Source organism: Ursus americanus, chromosome 3 (assembly GCF_024610735.1).
Source record: "Ursus americanus isolate L20-20 chromosome 3, mUrsAme1.1.p, whole genome shotgun sequence".
Classification (NCBI taxonomy): Eukaryota; Metazoa; Chordata; class Mammalia; order Carnivora; family Ursidae; genus Ursus; species Ursus americanus.
The window spans coordinates 102,433,828-102,453,590 of NC_142129.1; positions in this window are offsets into that span (position 1 = coordinate 102,433,828).

Genomic DNA, 19,763 nt, shown 5'->3' on the forward strand with positions numbered 1-19,763 from the left:
TTTTTCATGTGTCTGTTAGCCATTCATATGTCTTCATTGGAATAGTGTCTCCATATCTTCTGCCCATTTTTATTTGATTATTTGTTTTTTGGGTGTGGAGTTTGAGAAGTTCTTTATAGATTTTGAATACCAGTCTTTTATCTGTAGTTGCCTCTTTATTTTGTTGACTTTTTCCTTTGTTGTGCAGAAGCTTTTTATCTTGATGAAGTCCCAAATGTTCACTTTTGCTTTTGCTTCCCTTGCCTTTGGAGACCTGTCATGAAAGAAGTTGCTGTGGCCAATGTCGAAGAGGTTACAGCCTATATTCTCCTCTATGATTTTGATGGATTCCTGTCTCACATTGAGGTCTTTCATCCATTTGGAGTTTATCTTTGTGTATGGTGTGAGAGAGCAGTCGAGTTTCATTCTTCTGTATAGAGCTGTCCAATTTTCCCAGCACCATTTATTGAAGAGACTTTTTCCCGTGGGATGTTTTTTTTCCTGCTTGTCAAAGATTAGTTGACCATAGAGTTGAGGGTCCATTTCTGGAGTCAGTGTTCTGTTCCATTGATCTATGTGTCTGTTTTTGTGCCAGTACCGTGCTGTCTTTGTGATCATAGCTTTGTAGTATAGCTAGAAATCAGGCAATGTGATACCCCTAGCGTTGTTATTCTTTTCCAACATTTCCTTGGTGATTTGGGGTCTTTTCTGATTCTACACAAATTTTAGGATTGTTTGTTCCAGCACTTTGAAAAATGTTATTGGTATTTTTATCAGGATGGCATTGAAAGTGTAGATTGCTCTAGGTAGCGTAGACATTTCAACTGTGTTTGTTCTTCTGGTCCATGAGCATGGAATGTTTTTCCATCCTTTTGTGTCTTCTTCAATGTCTTTCATCAATGTTCTGTAGTTTCTAGAATATAGATTCTTTACCTTTCTGTTTAAGTTTATGCAAAGATATCTTATGGGTTTTGGTGCTATCGTAAATGGAATTGATTCCCTAATTTCTCTCTTCAATCTCATTGCTCACGTATAGAAATGCAACTGATTTCTGTGCATTGATTTTGTATCCTGCCACGTTACTGAATTGTTCTATGAGTTCTAGTAATTTGGGGGTGGAGTCTTCGGGTTTCCCACATAAAGTATCATGTCTTCTGTGAAGGGAGAGAGTTTGACTTCTTCTTTGCCTATTTGAATAACTTTTATTCTTTTTGGTCGTATGATTGCTGTTGCTAGGACTTCTAGTACTATGTTGAACAATAATGATGAGAGTGGGCATCCTTGTCATGTTCCTGATCTTAAGGGAAAGGCTCTGAGCTTTTCCCCATTAAGAATGATATTCGCTGTGGGCTTTTCAGAGATGGTTTTTATGAAATTGAGGAATGTACCCTCTATCCCTACACTCTGAAGGGTTTTAATCAGGAAAGGATGCTGTATTTTGTCAAATGCTTTTTCTGCATCAATTGAGAAGACCATATGATTCTTGTCTCTTCTCTTATTGATGTGTTCTAACACATCGATTGAATTGTGAATGTTGAACCACCCTTGCATCCTAGGGATGAGTCCCACTTGGTTGTGATGGATAATCCTTTTAATATACTGTTGGATCATATTAGCTAGGATCTTGTTGAGAATTTTGGCATCCACATTCATCAGGGATTTCAGTCTGTAATTCTACTTTATGATGAGTTTGGAAGTTTTCCTTCTGTTTCTATTTTTTGAAACAGCATCAGGAGAATAGGTATTATTTCTTCTTTGAATGTTTGGTAGAATTATCCAGGGAATCCATCAGGCCCTGGACTCTTGTTTTTTGGAGGTTGTTGGACACTGCTTCCATCTCGTCCCTGGATATTGGCCTATTTAGGATGTCGATCTCTTCCAGTTGCCGTCGTGGTAGTTTATAAGTTTCCTAAAAGGCATCCATTTCTTCCAAGTTGCTTAGGTTATTGGCATATAGTTGTTGATAATGGTTTCTAATGATTGTTTCTATTTCCTTGCTGTTAGTCATGATCTCCCCCCGTTCATTCATAATTTTATTAATTTGGGTCTTTTCTTTTTTCTTTTGGGTAAGCCTGGCCACTGGTTTATTGATCTTCTTAATCCTTTCAAAGAATCAGCTTCTAGTTTTGGTGATCTGCTATATTGTATTTCTGGTTTCTAATTCATTGATCTCTGCTCTAATCTTAATCAGTTGTCATTTCATGCATGGCTTTGGCCAGTTCTTCTGTTCTGTCTCCAATTGTTTAAGGTGTGAGTATAGGCTCTGTATTTGAGATTTTTCTATTCTTTTGTGTTTTTTTAAAATATTTTTATTATATTATGTTAGTCACCATACAGTACATTCCTGGTTTTTGATGTAAAGTTCGATGATTCATTAGTTGCGTATAACACCCAGTGCATCATGCAATACGTGCACTCCCTACTACCCATCACCAGCCTATCCCATTCCCCCACGCCCATCCCCTGTGAAGCCCGCAGTTTCTTTCTCAGAGTCCATAGTCTCTCATGTTTCATTCCCCCTTCTGATTACCCCCCCTTTCTTTATCCCTTTCTTCTCCTACCAATCTTCCTAGTTCTTATGTTCCATAGATGAGAGAAATCATATGATAGTTGTCTTTCTCTGCTTGACTATTTCACTTAGCATTATCTCCTCCAGTGCCATCCATGTTGCAGCAAATGTTGAGAAATCGTTCGTTTTGATAGCTGAGTAATATTCCACTGTATATATGGACCACAACTTCTTAATCCAGTCATCTGTTGAAGGGCATCTCGGCTCCTTCCACGATTTAGCTATTGTGGACAATGCTGCTATGAACATTGGGGTGCATATGGCCATTCTCTTCACTATGTCTGTATCTTTGGGGTAAATACCCAGTAGTGCAACGGCTGGATCATAGGGTAGCTCAATTTTTAACTTTTTAAGGGACCTCCACACTGTTTTCCAAAGTGGCTGTACCAACTTGCATTCCCACCAACAATGTAGAAGATCACCTTTCTCCACATCCTCTCCAACAATTGTTGTTTCTTGCCTTGTCAATTTTTGCCATTCTAACTGGCGTAAGGTGCTATCTCAGTGTGGTTTTGATTTGAATTTCCCTGATGGCTAATAATTTTGAACATTTTTTCATGTGTCTGTTAGCCATTTGTATGTCATCATTGGAAAAGTGTCTGTTAATATCTTCTGCCCATTTTATGATTTGTTTATTTGTTTCTCGTGTATTGAGTTTGAGAACTTCTTTATAAATCTTGGATTCCAGTCTTTTCTCTGTAGTATCATTTGCAAATATATTCTCCAATTCTGTGGGCTGCCTCTTAGTTTTTTTGACTGTTTCCTTGGCTGCACAGAAGCTTTCTATATTGATTAAGTCCCACAAGCTCATTTTATCTTGTGTTTCTCTTGCCTTTGGAGATGTGTCATGAAAAAGGTTGCTGTGGCCGATGTCGTCGAGGTTGCTGCCTATGTTCTCCTCTAGGATTTTGATGGATTCCTGTCTCACATAGAGGTCTTTCATACATTTTGAGTTTATCTTTGTGTATGGTGTGAGAGAGTGGTCAAGTTTCATTCTTTTGCATGTAGCTGTCCAATTTTCCCAGCACCATTTATTGAAAAGACTGTCTTTTTTCCACCGGATGTTTTTTTCCTGCTTTATCAAAGATTAGTTGCGCAAAGAGCCGAGGGTCCATTTCTGGGTTCTCTATTCTGTTCCATTGGTCTATGTGTCTGTTTTTGTGCCAGTACCATGCTGTCTTTGTGATCACAGCTTTGTAGTACAGCTCGAAATCCAGCATTGTGATGCCCCCAGCTTTGTTTTTCCTTTTCAAAAATTCCTTGGCGTTTTGGGGCCTTTTCTGTTTCCATACAATTTAAGGGCTATATGTTCCAGTTTTTTGAAAAATGTCATCGTTATTTTGATCGGGATAGCATTGAAAGTGTAGATTGCTCTGGGTAGCATGGACATTTTGACTATGTTAATTCTTCCGATCCATGAGCATGGAATATTTTTCCATTTCTTTGTGTCTTCCTCAATGTCTTTTAAGAGTGATTTGTAGTTTCTAGAATATAGACCCTTTACGTCTCTGGTTAAGTAAATTCCAAGTTAATGTATGGTTTTTGGTGCTATTGTAAATGGGATGAATTCCCTAATTTCTCTTTCTTCAGTCTCATTATTCGTGTATAGAAATGCAACTGATTTCTGAGCATTGATTTTGTATCCCGCCACATTACTGAATTGCTCTATAACTTCTAATAGATGGGAGTGGATTCTTTTGGGTTTTCCATATAGAGTATCATGTCATCTGCGAAGAGAGACAGTTTGACTTCTTCTTTGCTGATTTGGATACCTTTTATCCCTTTTTGTCGTCTGATTGCTGTTGCAAGGACTTCTAATACTATGTTGAATAATAGTGGTGAGAGTGGGCATCCTTGTCATGTTCCTGATCTTAAGGAAAAGGCTTCCAGCTTTCCCCCATTGAGAATGATATTTGCTATAGGCTTTTCATAGATGGTTTTTATGAGATTGAGGAATGTACCTTCTATCCCTACACTCTGAAGGGTTTTAATCAGGAAAGGATGCTGTATTTTGTCAAATGCTTTTTCTGCATCTATTGAGAAAATCATATGATTTTTGGCTTTTTCCTTCTCAATAAAATTTAAGACACCGATCGTTTTGCGAATGTTGAACCACGCTTGCATCTCAGGGATGAATCCCACTTGGTCATGATGGATAATCCTTTAAATGTACTGTTGGATTCTATTAGCCAGGATCTTGTTGAGAATTCTGGCGTCCATATTCATCAGGGGTATCAGTCTGTAATTTTCCTTTTTTATAGGGTCTTTGCCTGGTTTGGGGTCAAGGTAATATTGGCCTCATAGAATGAGTTTGGTAGCTTTCCTTTGGTTTCTATTTTTTGAAATAACTTTAAGAGAATAGGTATTATTTCTTCTTTGAATGTCTGGTAGAATTCACCCAGGAAAACTGTCCGGGCCTGGAGTTTTGTTTTTTGGAAGGTTGTTTTTCACTGTTTCAATCTCTTCATAATTCATTGGCCTGTTTAATAGATCAATTTCTTCCTGTTTCACTCTTGGTAGTTTATAGGTTTCCAGGAAGGCCTCCATCTCTCCCAGATTGCTTAATTTATTGGCATAATAAAGCTGTTGATAAATGTTTCTAATAATCCTTCCAGTTTCATTGGTGTTGGTTGTGACCTCTCCCTTTTCATTCGTAATTTTATTAATTTGGGTCCTTTCTCTATCTTTTGGATATGTCTTGCAAGCAGTTTGCCAAATTTATTGATTCTCTTAAAGAACCAGCTTCTAGTTGTTGATCTGCTCTACTGTACTCCTGGTTACTAATTCATTGATTTCTGCTCTAATCTTGGTCACCTGCTTCCTCATGCGTGGGTTAGGCCTGTCCCTCTGTTGCTGTTCCAGCTTCTTGAGGTGAGAATATAAAAACTGCATTTTAGATTTTTCTATTCTTTTGAGTGAGGCTTGGATGGCTATGTATTTCCCCCTTAGGACTGCCTTTGCAGTATCCCATAGATTTTGGACCGTTGTGTTTTCATTCTCGTTGGTCTCCATAAATTGTTTAGATTGATTTTTGATTTCCTGGTTTATCGAGTCATTCCTGAACTGGATGGTTCTTAGTCTCCAAGTGTTTGAGTTTCTTCCAAATTTTTTCCTTGTGGTTGAGTTCCAATTTCAAAGCATTGTGGTCTGAGAATATGCAGGGAATAATTTCAGTCTTTTCATATCGGTTGAGACCTGTTTTGTGTCCCAGAACATGGTCTATTCTTGAGAATGTTCCATGGGCACTAGAATAGAATGAGTACTCCTTTGTTCTGGGGTGTAGTGTTCTATATATATCTATGAGGTACAACTTGTCGAGTATGGCATTCAAAGCTCTTGTTTCTTTGTTGGTTTTCTGTTCTGGTGCTCTGTCTCTTGCTGATAGTGGAGTGTTGAGGTCCCCTACTATTAATGTATTTTTATCTATATGTCTCTTTATTGTGGTTAAGAGTTGGCTTGTGTATCTTGCTGCTCCCCTGTTGGGGGCATATATATTTATAGTTGTCATATCCACTTGATGGATACATCCTTTAAGAATAATATAGTGCCCTTCTGTGTCTCTAACTATAGTCTTCAGTTTAAAATCCAGTCTGTCTGTTATGAGAATTGCTACCCCAGCTTTCTTTTGAGGTCCATTGGCGTGAAAGATGGTATCCCATCCCTTTACTTTCAGTCTGAATGTATCTTTAGGTTCAAAATGAGTCTCTTGTAGACAGCAAATGGATGGGTCATGTCTTTTTATCCAATCTGCAACCCTGTGGTGCTTTATGGGAGCATTTAGGCCATTTACATTGAGTCTGAATATTGAGAGATATGATTTTAATGATGACATGTTGCCAGTAAAGTCTTTGTTTCTATAGATTGTGACTTTCTGTTCTTATCATTCTTGGGGCCTTTTTACTTTTATAGAACCCTCCTTAATATCTCCTGTAGGGCTGGTTTTGTGGTTACGAAATTGTTCAATGACTGGAGATTCTGGAAGGTCTTTATCTCTCCATCAATTCTGAATGACAGCCTTGCTGGATAAAGGATCCTTGGCTGCATGTTTTTCTCTGAAAGTGCTTTAAAAATGGCCCCCCAACCCTTTCTCTCATTACAGGTCTGTGTAGACAGGTCTGACATAATTCTGATACCTTTGCCTTGGTACATGAGAAATTTCTTTGCCCTGGCGACTTTCAGTAATCCTTGGATCTAATATTTGCAAATTGCTCTATGATGTGACGTGGCGTAGGTTTGTCGTGGTTGCACTTAGAGGGGTCCTCTCTGCGTCTTGGACCCAAAGCTTGTTTTCTTTGCTAGATTAGGGAAGTTTTCAGCTACAATTTGTTCAAATATCTCTTCTAGACCTCTGTTTTTCTCCACCCCCTCCGGGATGCCGATGATTCTGACATTGGAAAGTTTCACTGAGTCAGTAATCTCCCATAACCTACATTCTTGAGATTGGATTTTTTTGAGCCAAGTTTCTATTTTAGCTTTCTCTTCTACTAACCCATCCTCCAATTCACTGATACGTTCTTCTGCCTCATTCACCCTGGCCGTCAGACCATCTAGTTTTGACTGCATTGGCTCATAGAATTTTTAATTTCTGCCAGGTTTGCTCTCAATTCTGCCCTTAGAGATTCTATATTCTCATTAACATTTTCGTTAATACTTTTTTCAAGTCTACACATCATCTTGACCATTGTTACTCTGAACTCCATTTCTGATAATTTGGTTATATCCATATCCATTAGTTCTGTGGCAGAGGCCACAGACTCATTGTTTTTTCTTTGCTGGAGGGGATTTCTCCTTCTCATCATTCTGATGAGGAGAGGTTGCGGGGTTGTCCAGAGCCCAAATTATTGACAGGGACCCAGGCCGTGCGCCCTTGTTTTATAGGGATCTTAGGGATGTGGGCTTCTTGATTTTTCAGCCTGCCTTCTGGGGGAGGGGCCAGCCATGCTGATACTCAGGCAACCCTGTTTGGGTAGAGTCTCCGTGTCCCCTGGGAGGGGGGATGGGGATGGGCACACTGTGAGCCGGTATTTCCAGGCTTTTGTTCTCTGGCAGCTTTCCCTGGCGGTTTGCTGTGCGTCTTCTGAGAGTCCAGCAACAGTAGCCGAATCTCAGCCTCTGTCTCAGAACAGAGGGATCGCAGTCCATTCTCCACTGATGGTCTGGTCACTTTAACTCTGTTTCTGTTGGTGCTGCTCAACCCTGCAGTGTCCCGGGATGTGCGCCCCACACCCGGCATCACAGCCTTCGCTTCTAGGGCTGGCGCATCCCTGTCCTTTGTGTTTCTAACACCGCCAGCCGCCAGCCACCCCTTTGTGCTCTGGAGCTCTGTTTCAGTGTGGTTCGCAGGCGCCCCGGAGCTTCGGTTTTCAGACTGGTCACGCGCGTTCCCTGGCTCATGGTCGCAGTCTGCTCTCTCGCGGGTGCCGGTCCGTGATTCTGCCCGCTCCCCCATGCAGGTGGCTACCGCTTCCCCGTGCCCGAACGCGGCGGCTCCCTTGCCCTTCCATTTATCTTCCGATATCTGTGCACGGTTTCACGGCTCCCCGCTTTGTACCTCAATACTCATTGCTAGAGATGTTCATTTGTAGAGATCCATATGTATCTTCCTGCATCTCAGGCTTATTCCATGGATGTTCAGGATGGTCTGGTACCTATCCAGCTCGACTCAGGGGACCAGCTGAAAAAGGGGTCCCCTACTCCTCCGCCATCTTAACTCCTCCAGGATGCTGTTCTTTGCAGTCTAATGGGAGCCCAGGTTCCGGAGCATGCACCTTGGCCCGGCCACCCTCACTCTGTCAGCTGGGCCACCCTAGCCCCATCGTTGACATCTAAGCACTTGTTTGCAGGTGGCTGTGGGACCCTCTGCAGAGGTGTGGCAAAGATGTAACATTCCAACAGAAAGGAGGAGAGGAAGCACTTGAGGAAAGGGGGCAAGGTGGGTGGGGCTAGATTTTTCTATTCTTTTGAGTGAGGCTTGGATGGCTATGTATTTCCCCCTAGGACTGCGTTTGCAGTGTCCCTCAGGTTTTGGACTGATGTGTTTTTGTTCTCATTGGTTTCTATAAATTGCTCAACTTCTTCCTTAATTTCCTGGTTTACACAAACATTCTTAAGCAGGATGATCCTTAGTTTCCAAGTGTTTGAGTTTCCTCCAATTTTTTTCTTATGATTGAGTTACAGTTTCAAAGCATCGTGGTCTAAGAATATGCAGGGAATAATCTCAATCTTTTAGTATCAGTTGAGACCTGATTTGTGACACAGTGTATGGTCTATTTTGGAGAAAGTTTCATGTACGTTCGAAAAGAATGAGTATTCTGATGTTTTAGAGTCGAATGTTCCATATATATATCTGAGGTCCAACTGGTCCAGTGTATCATTCAAAGCTCTTGTTTCTGTGTTGCTCATCTGCTTAGATCAACTGTCTGTCACTGAGAGTGGAGTGTTGAGGTCCCGTACTATTAACATATTATTATCTAAATGTTCCTTTACTTTGGTTAACAGTTGGCTTATGTAGTTGGCTGCTCCCATGATGGGGGCATAGATATTTATAACTGTTAGAACCTCTTGTTGGATACACCCTTGAAGAATAATATAGTGTCCTTCTGTATCTCTAACTACATTCTTTACTGAAAATCTAATTGGTCTGATATGAGAATTGCTACCCCAGCTTTCTTTTGAGGTCCGTTCGCATGAAAAATTGTTCTCTATGACTTTGCTATCAGTCTGGATATATCTTTAGGTTCAAAGTGAGTCTCTTGTAGACAGCATATGGATGGGTCATGTCTTTTTATCCAATCTCCAACTCTGTGTTATTTTATGGGAGCATTTAGGCCATTCACATTGAGAGTGATTATTGAGAAACATAATTTTAATGTCATCATGTTGTCTGTGAAGTCCTTGTTTCTATAAATTGTCTCTGTAAATTTCTGTTCTGTATCACTCTTGGGGTCTTTCTACTTTTATTAACCCCCCCCCTTAATATTTTTTGTAGGGCTGGCTTGGTGGTCACATATTCTTTCAGTTTCTGCCAGTCTTGGAAGCTCCTTGTCTCTCCATCCATCTGAATGACAGCCTTGCTGGATAAAGGATCCGTGGCTGCATGTTCTTCTCCCTTAGTACTCTGAATATGTCTTGCAATCCCTTTCTGGCTTGCAAGGTCTCTGTAGACAGGTCTGATGTTATTCTGATGTTACTCCCTCTGTAGGCGGGGATTCTCTTCCCCCTGGCCACTTTCAAGATTGCTTCTTTGGATCTGAGATTTGCGAATATCTCGTGGTGCCAGTCTGTTCTCATTGATCGTGGGCAGGGTCCTCTCTGTCTCTTGGACACAAATGCTTGTTTCCTTTCCCTGATTAGGGAAGTTCTCAGCTACGATTTGTTCAAAAATCTCTTCTAGACCTCTCTCTTTCTCCATGCCCTCAGGGAACCCCAATAATTCTGATTTTGGAGTGTTTCATTGAGTCAGTGATCTCCCTCAGCTTAGTTTCTTGAAATTGGAGTCTTTCTTCCCATGCCACCTCTTTTTCCTTCTTTTCTATCATCTCATCCTCTAGCTCACTAATTCATTCTTCTGCCTCGTTTACCCTGGCCCTCAGAACATCCAGTTTAGACGGCATTTCATTCATAGCATTTTTACATTCCGCCAGATTAGTTCTCATTTCAACCCTTAGAGAGTCTATATTTTCTTTAATATTTTTCTCAAGCCTATATATCATCTTGATAATTGTTACTCTGAAATCCATTTCTGACATCTTGGTTATATCCATATCCATTAGTTCTGTGGCAGAGGCCACAATCACTGGTTCTCTCCTGTGCTGGGGTTCCTCCTCTTTGTCATTCTGATGAGGTGTGGTTGCGGGGATGTAGAGAGTCCAAATTATTGACCAGGACCCAACAAGATGCACCTGTTTTATAGGGACCGTAGGGATGTGGGCTTCTTGTTCTTTCAGCCTGCCTTCTGGGGGAGGGGCCTACCACTTTTTTTGGCAGAGTTGCCCTGCTTCCTTTGGGGGGGGGGATGAGCTCAGTGAGAACCAGTTTTGGGGGGATTTTGTTCTCTGGTGGCTTTCCCTGGTGGCTTTCTGTGTCTCTTCTGAGAGTCGGAGCAGCAGTGACCGTATCCAAACCTCTGTCTCAGAACAGAGGGATTGGAGTCTGCTCTTCACTGAGCTCTCCAGGCCACACTGAGTCCATTTCTGTCGGTGCTGCTAAAAAACCTGCAGCGTCCTGCATTGTGCACCCCACAGCTGCTCTCCCAGTCCTCGCTCCCAGGGCTCGGCACATCTCTGCTCTTTGTGCTTCTAAAACCACCAGCCCCTCCTAGTTCACACGTGCACTCCCGAGCTCCAGGTTTCAATCTGGGGGGTGGTCTCCTAAAGACATTTCCCCGCCTCTACCAGTCTGCGAGTCTGTGCCCTGTCCCCAGTGTGGGAGGCTTTTGCCTTCCCAGTGCACATTCACGGAGGCTCCCTCTCCCTTCCATTTATCTTCCATTATCTGCCCGCAGACTCTCGGCTCCCCACTTCATACCTCGAGACCAACCGTCAGAGATATTCTGTTTGTAGAGATCTAGATGTATCTTCTTACATCTCAGGCTGATGTCCTGCTTGTTTAGAATGGTCTGTTAGATATCCAGCTTGATTCAGGGGACCGGTTGAAATAGGGTCCCCTACTTCTCTGCCATCTTTCCTCCTTTCTCACCCCCACATACATTTATTTGTGAACATTTCTGTTTGTGGGAAAGAAGGTACTATCTGAAAGACGGTTTCCGCATGAACCAGTTTCACTGAGTTAAGTATTTGTCATTTTCCTCATGATCGATCGCAACCATGCATTTGAGACTCATTTGCCAGGAAAGAAGTTCTAAGTTGAAGGGCGGTTGTTACAGAGGCTGGTTTTGCTGAGTCAGGTGCATGCCACTTTCTTGATGCTTCCTCAGCATTCATTGGAAAACGCTCCTTATCCAGGAGACAAGGTGTTGTTGGACAGATAGTCTCTTCACAGACTTGTTTTACTGAGTCAAGGCTATGGCACACTCCTCATGTTTCCACACATATATGTGAGAACAAATATACTCTCCCCGGGTAAAAAGTTCTTAGCTTGAAAGGTGGTTACGGGCAATGACCTGTTGCACTGAGATACGTGTGTGCCACCCTGCTTTCCACACAGACGTTGGAAAACACTTTAGTCTCCAGGGACTGAAGATGGTCGTTTGAGAGATGGTTTCGGCACACATACTTCTTTCACTGTGACAAGTCCAGGGTACTTTCCTTACATTTTCCTGCATACATTGGAAACACCTTCTATCTTCCCTAAACAAGTCATTACTTGAAATATCCTTCTACCCAGATTCCTTTCACTGAGTTACCTATGGGGCACATCCCTTATGCTTCAACACATTTCTTTGAGAAAGTTGCTCTGTGCATAGAGGAGGACATTAGTTGAAGGATGCTTTCTACACAAGCATGTTTAACTCAGTTAACTAACTACATGGCACTTCCCCTGTGCATCCACGCATACGTTGCAGACATCTTCTATCTCTAGGAAAGGAGTACCGAGTTGAAGAAGTTTGCTACAGAGACATGTTTTCCTGAGTTAGCCATAGGGTATGTTCCTTCTGTTCCCAACATACATTTGGAAAAGTTATTGCCTTGCAGGAAGATCTTCATTGAAAGATGGCTAATCCATACACTTTCTAAATGATAAGTATGTGGCACTTCCCTCTTCCTTCCACACGGAAGTTGGTTAATGCTTCCCTATTCACGAATGTTGATGTAACTTGAAGGACGCTTTCCTAAATCTGTTGTTTCTTAGAGATATGTATGTGGCACCTTCCTCATTCTTCCACACCAACTTTGGGTAATGCTTCCATATTCATGAAAAATGATATGAGTTGAAACACGGTTTCCCTTCTGTGTGGTTTCTAGGGATAAGTCTCTTGCACTTTAGTCTTCCTTGCACACCAAATTTGATTAATGGTTCCTTATTCATGAAACATGATATTACAAGGAGGACAATTTCCTTACACTATAGTGTCTTAGAGATAAGAATGTGGCACTATCCTCATGCTTCCACACACACTTTGGGTAATACTTCCACATTCATGAATGATGATGTTACTTGAAGGACGTTATCCTGACACAGTTGTTTCTCAGAGATAAATATGTGGACCTTTCCTTATCCTAATTTTGATAAGGGTTCAATATTCAGGAAGGTCATGATAGTTGAAGGACGGTTCCTCTACACTGTTGTTAGAGATATGTATGTGGTCCTTTCCTTATGCTTCCATACCCACTTGGAGTACTGCTTCCATATTCATGAAAGACACTATGACTTGAAGGGGGGATTCCATACAGTGCTGATATGAACTGATAAGTATGTGACACTTTCCTCTCCCTCCACACAGAAGTTTGTTCATGATTCCCTAGTCATGAATATTGCTATTACTTGAGGGACGCTTTCCCAACTCTGTTGTTTCTTTTTTTTTTATTTTAATGCTTTTTTTATTATATTATGTTAGTCAACATACAGTACACCCCTGGTTTATTATGTAAAGTTCGATGATTCATTAGTTGTGTATAACACCCAGTGCACCATGCAATACGTGCCCTCCTTACTACCCATCACCAGTCTATCCCATTCCTCCACCCCCACCTTTGAAGCCCTCAGTTTGTTTCTCATAGTCCATAGTCTCTCATGCTTCATTCCCCCTTCTGATTACCCCCCCTTTCTTTATCCCTTTCTTCCCCTACCGATCTTCCTACTTCTTATGTTCCATAGATGAGGGAAATCATATGATAATTGTCGTTCTCTGCTTGACTTATTTCACTTAGCATTATCTCCTCCAGTGCCGTCCATGTTGCAGCAAATGTTGAGAACTCGTTCTTTCTGATAGCTGAGTAATATTCCATTGTATATATGGACCACAACTTCTTAATCCATTCATCTGTTGAAGGGCATCTCGGTTCCTTCCACGATTTGGCTATTGTGGACAATGCTGCTATGAACATTGGGGTGCATATGGCCATTCTCTTCACTACGTCTGTATCTTTGGGGTAAATGCCCAGTAGTGCAATGGCTGGGTCATAGGGTAGCTCAATTTTTAACTTTTTAAGGGACCTCCACACTGTTTTCCAGAGTGGCTGTACCAACTTGCATTCCCACCAGCAATGTAGGAGGGATCCCCTTTCTCCACATCCTCTCCAGCAATTGTTGTTTCTTGCCTTGTCAATTTTTGCCATTCTAACTGGCATAAGGTGCTATCTCAGTATGGTTTTGATTTGAATTTCCCTGATGGCTAATGATTTTGAACATTTTTTCATGTGTCTGTTAGCCATTTGTATGTCATCATTGGAAAAGTGTCTGTTCATATCTTCTGCCCATTTTATGATTTGTGTATTTGTTTCTCGCATATTGAGTTTGAGAAGTTCTTTGTAGATCTTGGATACCAGTCTTTTATCTGTAGCATCATTTGCAAATATATTCTCCCATTCCGTGGGCTGCCTCTTAGTTTTTTTGACCGTTTCCTTGGCTGTGCAGAAGCTTTTTATCTTGATGAAGTCCCACAAGCTCATTTTATCTTTTGTTTCTCTTGTCTTTGGAGGTGTGTCACGAAAAAGGTTGCTTTGGCCAATGTCGTCGAGGTTGCTGCCTATGTTCTCCTCTAGGATTTTGATGGATTCCTGTCTCACATCGAGGTCTTTCGTCCATTTGGAGTTTATCTTTGTGTATGGTGTGAGAGAGTGGTCAAGTTTCATTCTTTTGCATGTAGCTGTCCAATTTTCCCAGCACCATTTATTGAAAAGACTGTTTTTTTTCCACCGGATGTTTTTTTCCTGCTTTATCAAAGATTAGTTGCGCAAAGAGCCGAGGGTCCATTTCTGGGTTCTCTATTCTGTTCCATTGGTCTATGTGTCTGTTTTTGTGCCAGTACCATGCTGTCTTTGTGATCACAGCTTTGTAGGACAGCTTGAAATCCGGCATTGTGATGCCCCCAGCTTTGTTTTTCCTTTTCAACAGTTCCTTGGCAATTTGTGGTCTTTTCTGGTTCCAGCAAATTTAAGGACTATTTGTTCCAGTTCCTTGAAAAATGTCATCGGTATTTTGATCGGGATAGCATCGAAAGTGTAGATTGCTCTGGGTAGCATGGACATTTTAACTATGTTAATTCTTCCGATCCATGAGCATGGAATATTTTTCCATCTTTTTGTTTCTTCCTCAATGTCTTTCAAGAGTGATTTATAGTTTCTAGAATGTAGATCCTTTACGTCTCTGGTTAAGTAAATTCTAAGGTAACGTATGGTTTTTGGTGCTATTGTCAATGGGATGGATTCCCTAATTTCTCTTTCTTCAGTCTCATTATTCGTGTATAGAAATGCAACTGATTTCTGAGCATTGATTTTGTATCCCGCCAAATTACTGAATTGCTCTATAACTTCTAATAGTTTTGGAGTGGATTCTTTTGGGTTTTCCATATAGAGTATCATGTCATCTGCGAGGAGAGACAGTTTGACTTCTTCTTTGCCGTTCTGGATACCTTTGATCCCTTTTTGTTGTCTGATTGCTGTTTCAAGGACTTCTAGTACTATGTTGAATAATAGTGGCGAGAGTAGGCATCCTTGTCGTATTCCTGATTGTAAGGGAAAGGCTTCCAGCTTTTCCCCATTGAGAATGATTTATTTGCTGTAGGCTTTTCATAGATGGTTTTTATGAGATTGAGGAATGTACCTTCTATCCCTACACTCTGAAGGGTTTTAATCAGGAAACGATGCTGTATTTTGTCAATGCTTTTTCTGCATCTATTGAGAGGATCATATGGTTCCTGAGTATTTTCTTGTTGATATGATGCATCACGCTGATCGATTTGTGAAAGTTGAACCACGCTTGTATCCCAGGGATGAATCCCACTTGGTCATGATGGATAATCCTTTTAATGTACTGTTGGATTCTATTAGCCAGGATCTTGTTGAGGATTTTGGCGTCCATATTTGTTAGGGAAATCGGTCTGTAATTCTCCTTTCTGATGGGGTCTTTGCCTGGTTTGGGGATCAAGGTAATATTGGCCTCATAGAATGAGTTTGGTAGCTTTCCTTCTGTTTCTATTTTTTGAAATAGCTTTAGGAGAATAGGTATTATTTATTCTTTGGATGTTTGGTAGAATTCCCCAGGAAAACCATCCGGGCCTGGAGTATTGTTATTTGGAAGGTTGTTTATCACTGACTCAATCTCTTCATAATTAATTGGCCTGTTTAATAGATCAATTTCTTCCTGTTTCAGTCTTGGTAGTTTATAGGTTTCCAGGAAGGCCTCCATCTCTTCCAGATTGCTTAATTTATTGGCATATAGCTGTTGATAAAAGTTTTTAATAATCCTTCCAATTTCATTGGTGTTGGTTGTGACCTCTCCTTTTTCATTCATAATTTTATTAATTTGGGTCCTTTCTCTATTCTTTTGGATAAGTCTTGCCAGCGGTTTGCCAATTTTATTGATTCTCTCAAAGAACCAGCTTCTAGTTCTGTTGATCTGCTCTACTGTACTCCTGGTTTCTAATCCATTGATTTCTGCTCTAATCTTGGTCAGCTACTTCCTCGTGCGTGGATTAGGCCTGTCCCTCTGTTGCTGTTCCAGCTTCTTGAGGTGAGAATATAAACTCTGTTGTTTCTTAGAAATAAGTCTGTGGCACTTTCCTCATTCTTCCACACCCACTTGATTAATGCATCCATATTCACAAAAGATGATGTGCCTTGAAAGACAGTTTCCCTTCTGTGTGGTTTCTCAGGGATAAGTATCTTGCACTTAACTTTTTTTTCCAGGCCAAAGTTGGTGAATGCTTCCATATTCATAAAACATGATAATACATGAAGAAAAATTTCTCTACACTGTTGTTCCTTAGAGATAAGTATGTGGCACTATCCTCATGCTTCCACAAGCACTTTGATTAGTGCTTCCATTTGCATGAAACATGATGTTCATTGTAGGACGGTTTCTGAACAGTGTTGTTTGTAAGGGATAAGTAATGTGGTCATTTACTCATCCTTCCACACCCCAGTTGGTTAATGATTACATATTCATGAAAGACAATATTCGTTAAAGGACAGTTACTTTGCACTGTTGAGTCTTACAGATCAGTATATGGAACTCTTCATCTCCTTCCACACGCACATTGTGTAATGCTTCCATATTCATGAAGGATGGTTTTACTTGAAATGCAGGTTGGTATGGTGTTGATTCTAAATGATAGGTATGTGGCACTATTCACTTCCTTCCACACGGAAGTTCGTTCATGCTTCCCTATTCATGAATGTTCCTGTTACTTGAAGGATGCTCTCCAAACTCTTGTTTCTGAGAGAAGAGTATGGGCACTTTCCTCCTTCTTCCACACCACCTTTGGATAATGCTTCCATATTCTTGAAAGAAGATGTGCATTAAATACCGGTTTCCCTTCTCTGTTTTCTGAGGGATAAGTATCTTGCACTTAAGTCTTCTTTCCAGGCTGAGGTTGATGAGTGCTTCCATATTCATAAAACATGATGTTACATGAAGGACAATGTCTGTACTCTGTAGTTTTTTAGAGAAAAATATGTGGCACTATCCTCATGTTTTCACATGAAAGTTACTGTTAGTTGTCATTTGGTTCCTGTACACTTGTTTCTTAGATATGTATGTGGCCCTTTCCTGATGCTTCCACACCCAGTTTGTGTAATGCTTCTATATTCATGAAAGATGCTGTGACTTGAAGGGCAGTTTCCATAAATTGTTGACTCTTATTGATAAGTATGTGACACTTTCCTCTTCCTTCCACATGGAAATTTGTTCATGCTTCCCTATTCATGAGTGTTGCTGATACTTGAAGGATGCTTTCCCAACTCTGTAGTTTCTTAGAGATAAGTATGTGGCACTTTCCTCATGCTTCCACACACACTTTGGCTAATGCTTCAATATTCATGAATGATGATGTTAGTTGTAAGTTGGTTCCTGCACACTGTTGGTTCTTACATATACATATGTGTTCCTTTCCTTTTGCTTCTGCAACTGCTTTGATTAATGCTTCCATATGCATGATAGATGACGTTTGTTGAAGGACGGTTTCCATACAATGTTGTTTCTAAGGGATAAGAATGTGGTCATTTACTCATCCTTGCACAACCAAGTTGGTTAATGATTATATATATACATGAAAGACGACTTTCACAGAAGGATGGTTTCCTTGCACTGTTGATTCCTAGAGATAAGAATATGGAACTTTTCGTCTGCTTCCACACCTACTTTGTGTAATGCTTCCATATTCATGAATGATGGTGTTACTTGGGACACTTAAGAACATTGTTGATTCTAAATGATAAGTAAGTGGCATGGTCCTTTCCTTCCACACAGAAGATTGTTCAAGCTTCCCTATTCATGAATGTTGCTCTTACTTGAAGGAATCTTTCCCATCTATGTTGTTTCTTAGAGATAAGTATGTGGTGCTTTCCTCATTCTTCCACACCACTTTTGGATAATCCTTCCATATTCATGAATGATGGTGCTAGTTTTATGTTTGTTCCTGTACGCTGTTGTTTCCTAGAGAGATGTATGTGGTCCTTTCCTTATGCTTCCACAACCACTTTGATTAATACTTCCATATTCATAAATGCTGATGTTCGTTGAGGGACCATTTGCCTACAATCTTGTTTCTAAGCGATAAGTATGTGGTCATTTACTCATCCTTCCACACCCAACATTGTTAATGAATACATATACATGAAAGACCATGTCCGTTGAAGGACAGTCTCCTTGCCCTGTTGATCTTAGATAAGATATGGAACTTTCATCTGCTTTCCACCCACTTTGTGTAATGCTTCCATACTCACCAAGGACGGGTGGTACAGGGTGAATGATGGTGGAGTAGTAGGGGACCCTATTTCAGCCGGTCCCCTGAATTGAACTGGATATCTACCAGACTATGCTGAACACCCACGAAGTCAGACTGACATGTAAGAAGATACATCTGGATCTCTACAAAGTGAACATCTCCAGTGCTTGGTCTCGAGATATGAAGTGGGGAGCCAAAAGTCTATGGGCAGATTTTGAAAGATAAACAGAAGGGGGAGGGAGACTCTGTGCTTGTGTGCCAGGAAGATAGAAGCCTCTGGCGCTGGGGAGTGGGCCAGACTAGCAACCGGTAGCAGCTGGTTATGATGCCACATCAGACTGAAACCTGGAGCTCAGGAGCTCACATGTGAACTGGGGGCTGCTGGTGGTTTTAGAAGCACAAAGGGCAGAGACGTGCTTAGGCCTGGGAGCAAAGAGGGGGAGAGCGGCTGTGGGGCCCGCAAGGGTTTTTAGCAGCAGAGACACAGTGTGGCCTGGAGAGCTCAGTGAAGAGCAGACTGTGATCTCTCTGTTCTGAGACAGAGGTTTGGATATAGTCACTGCTGGTCTGACTATCAGAAGAGGCACAGAAAGCCATGAGGGAAAGCCACCAGAGAACAAAAGCCCCCAAAACTGGTTCTCACTGAGCTCATCCCCCTCACAGGTGGTAGGACAACTCTGCCCAAGAAGGGTTGCCTGAGTATCAGTGCAGTAGGCCCCTCCCCCAGAAGGCAGGCTGAAAGAACAAGAAGCCCACATCCCTACGGTCCCTATAAAACAGGTGCATCTTGTTGGGTCCTGGTCAATAATTTGGACTCTCTACATCCCTGCAACCACACCTCATCAGAATGACAAAGAGGAGGAACCCCAGCACAGGAGAGAACCAGTGATTGTGGCCTCTGCCACAGAACTAATGGATATGGATATAACCAAGATGTCAGAAATGGATTTCAGAGTAATAATTATCAAGATGATACATAGGCTTGAGAAAAATATTAAAGAAAATATAGACTCTCTAAGGGTTGAAATGAGAACTAATCTGGTGGAATGTAAAAATGCTATGAATTAAATGCCATCTAAACTGGTTGCTCTGACAGCCAAGGTAAACGAGGCAGAAGAACGAATTTGTGAGTTAGAGGATGAGATGATAGAAAAGAAGGGAAAAGAGCTGGCATGGGAAAAAAGACTCCAATTTCAAGAAAAAAAGCTATGGGAGATTACTGACTCAATGAAAGTTTCCAATGTAAGAATTATTGGGGTTCCCTGAGGGCGTGGCGAAAGAGAGAGGTCTAGAAGAGATATGTGAACAAATTATAGCTGAGGACTTCCCTAATCTAGGAAAGGAAACAAGCAGTCATGTCCAAGTGGC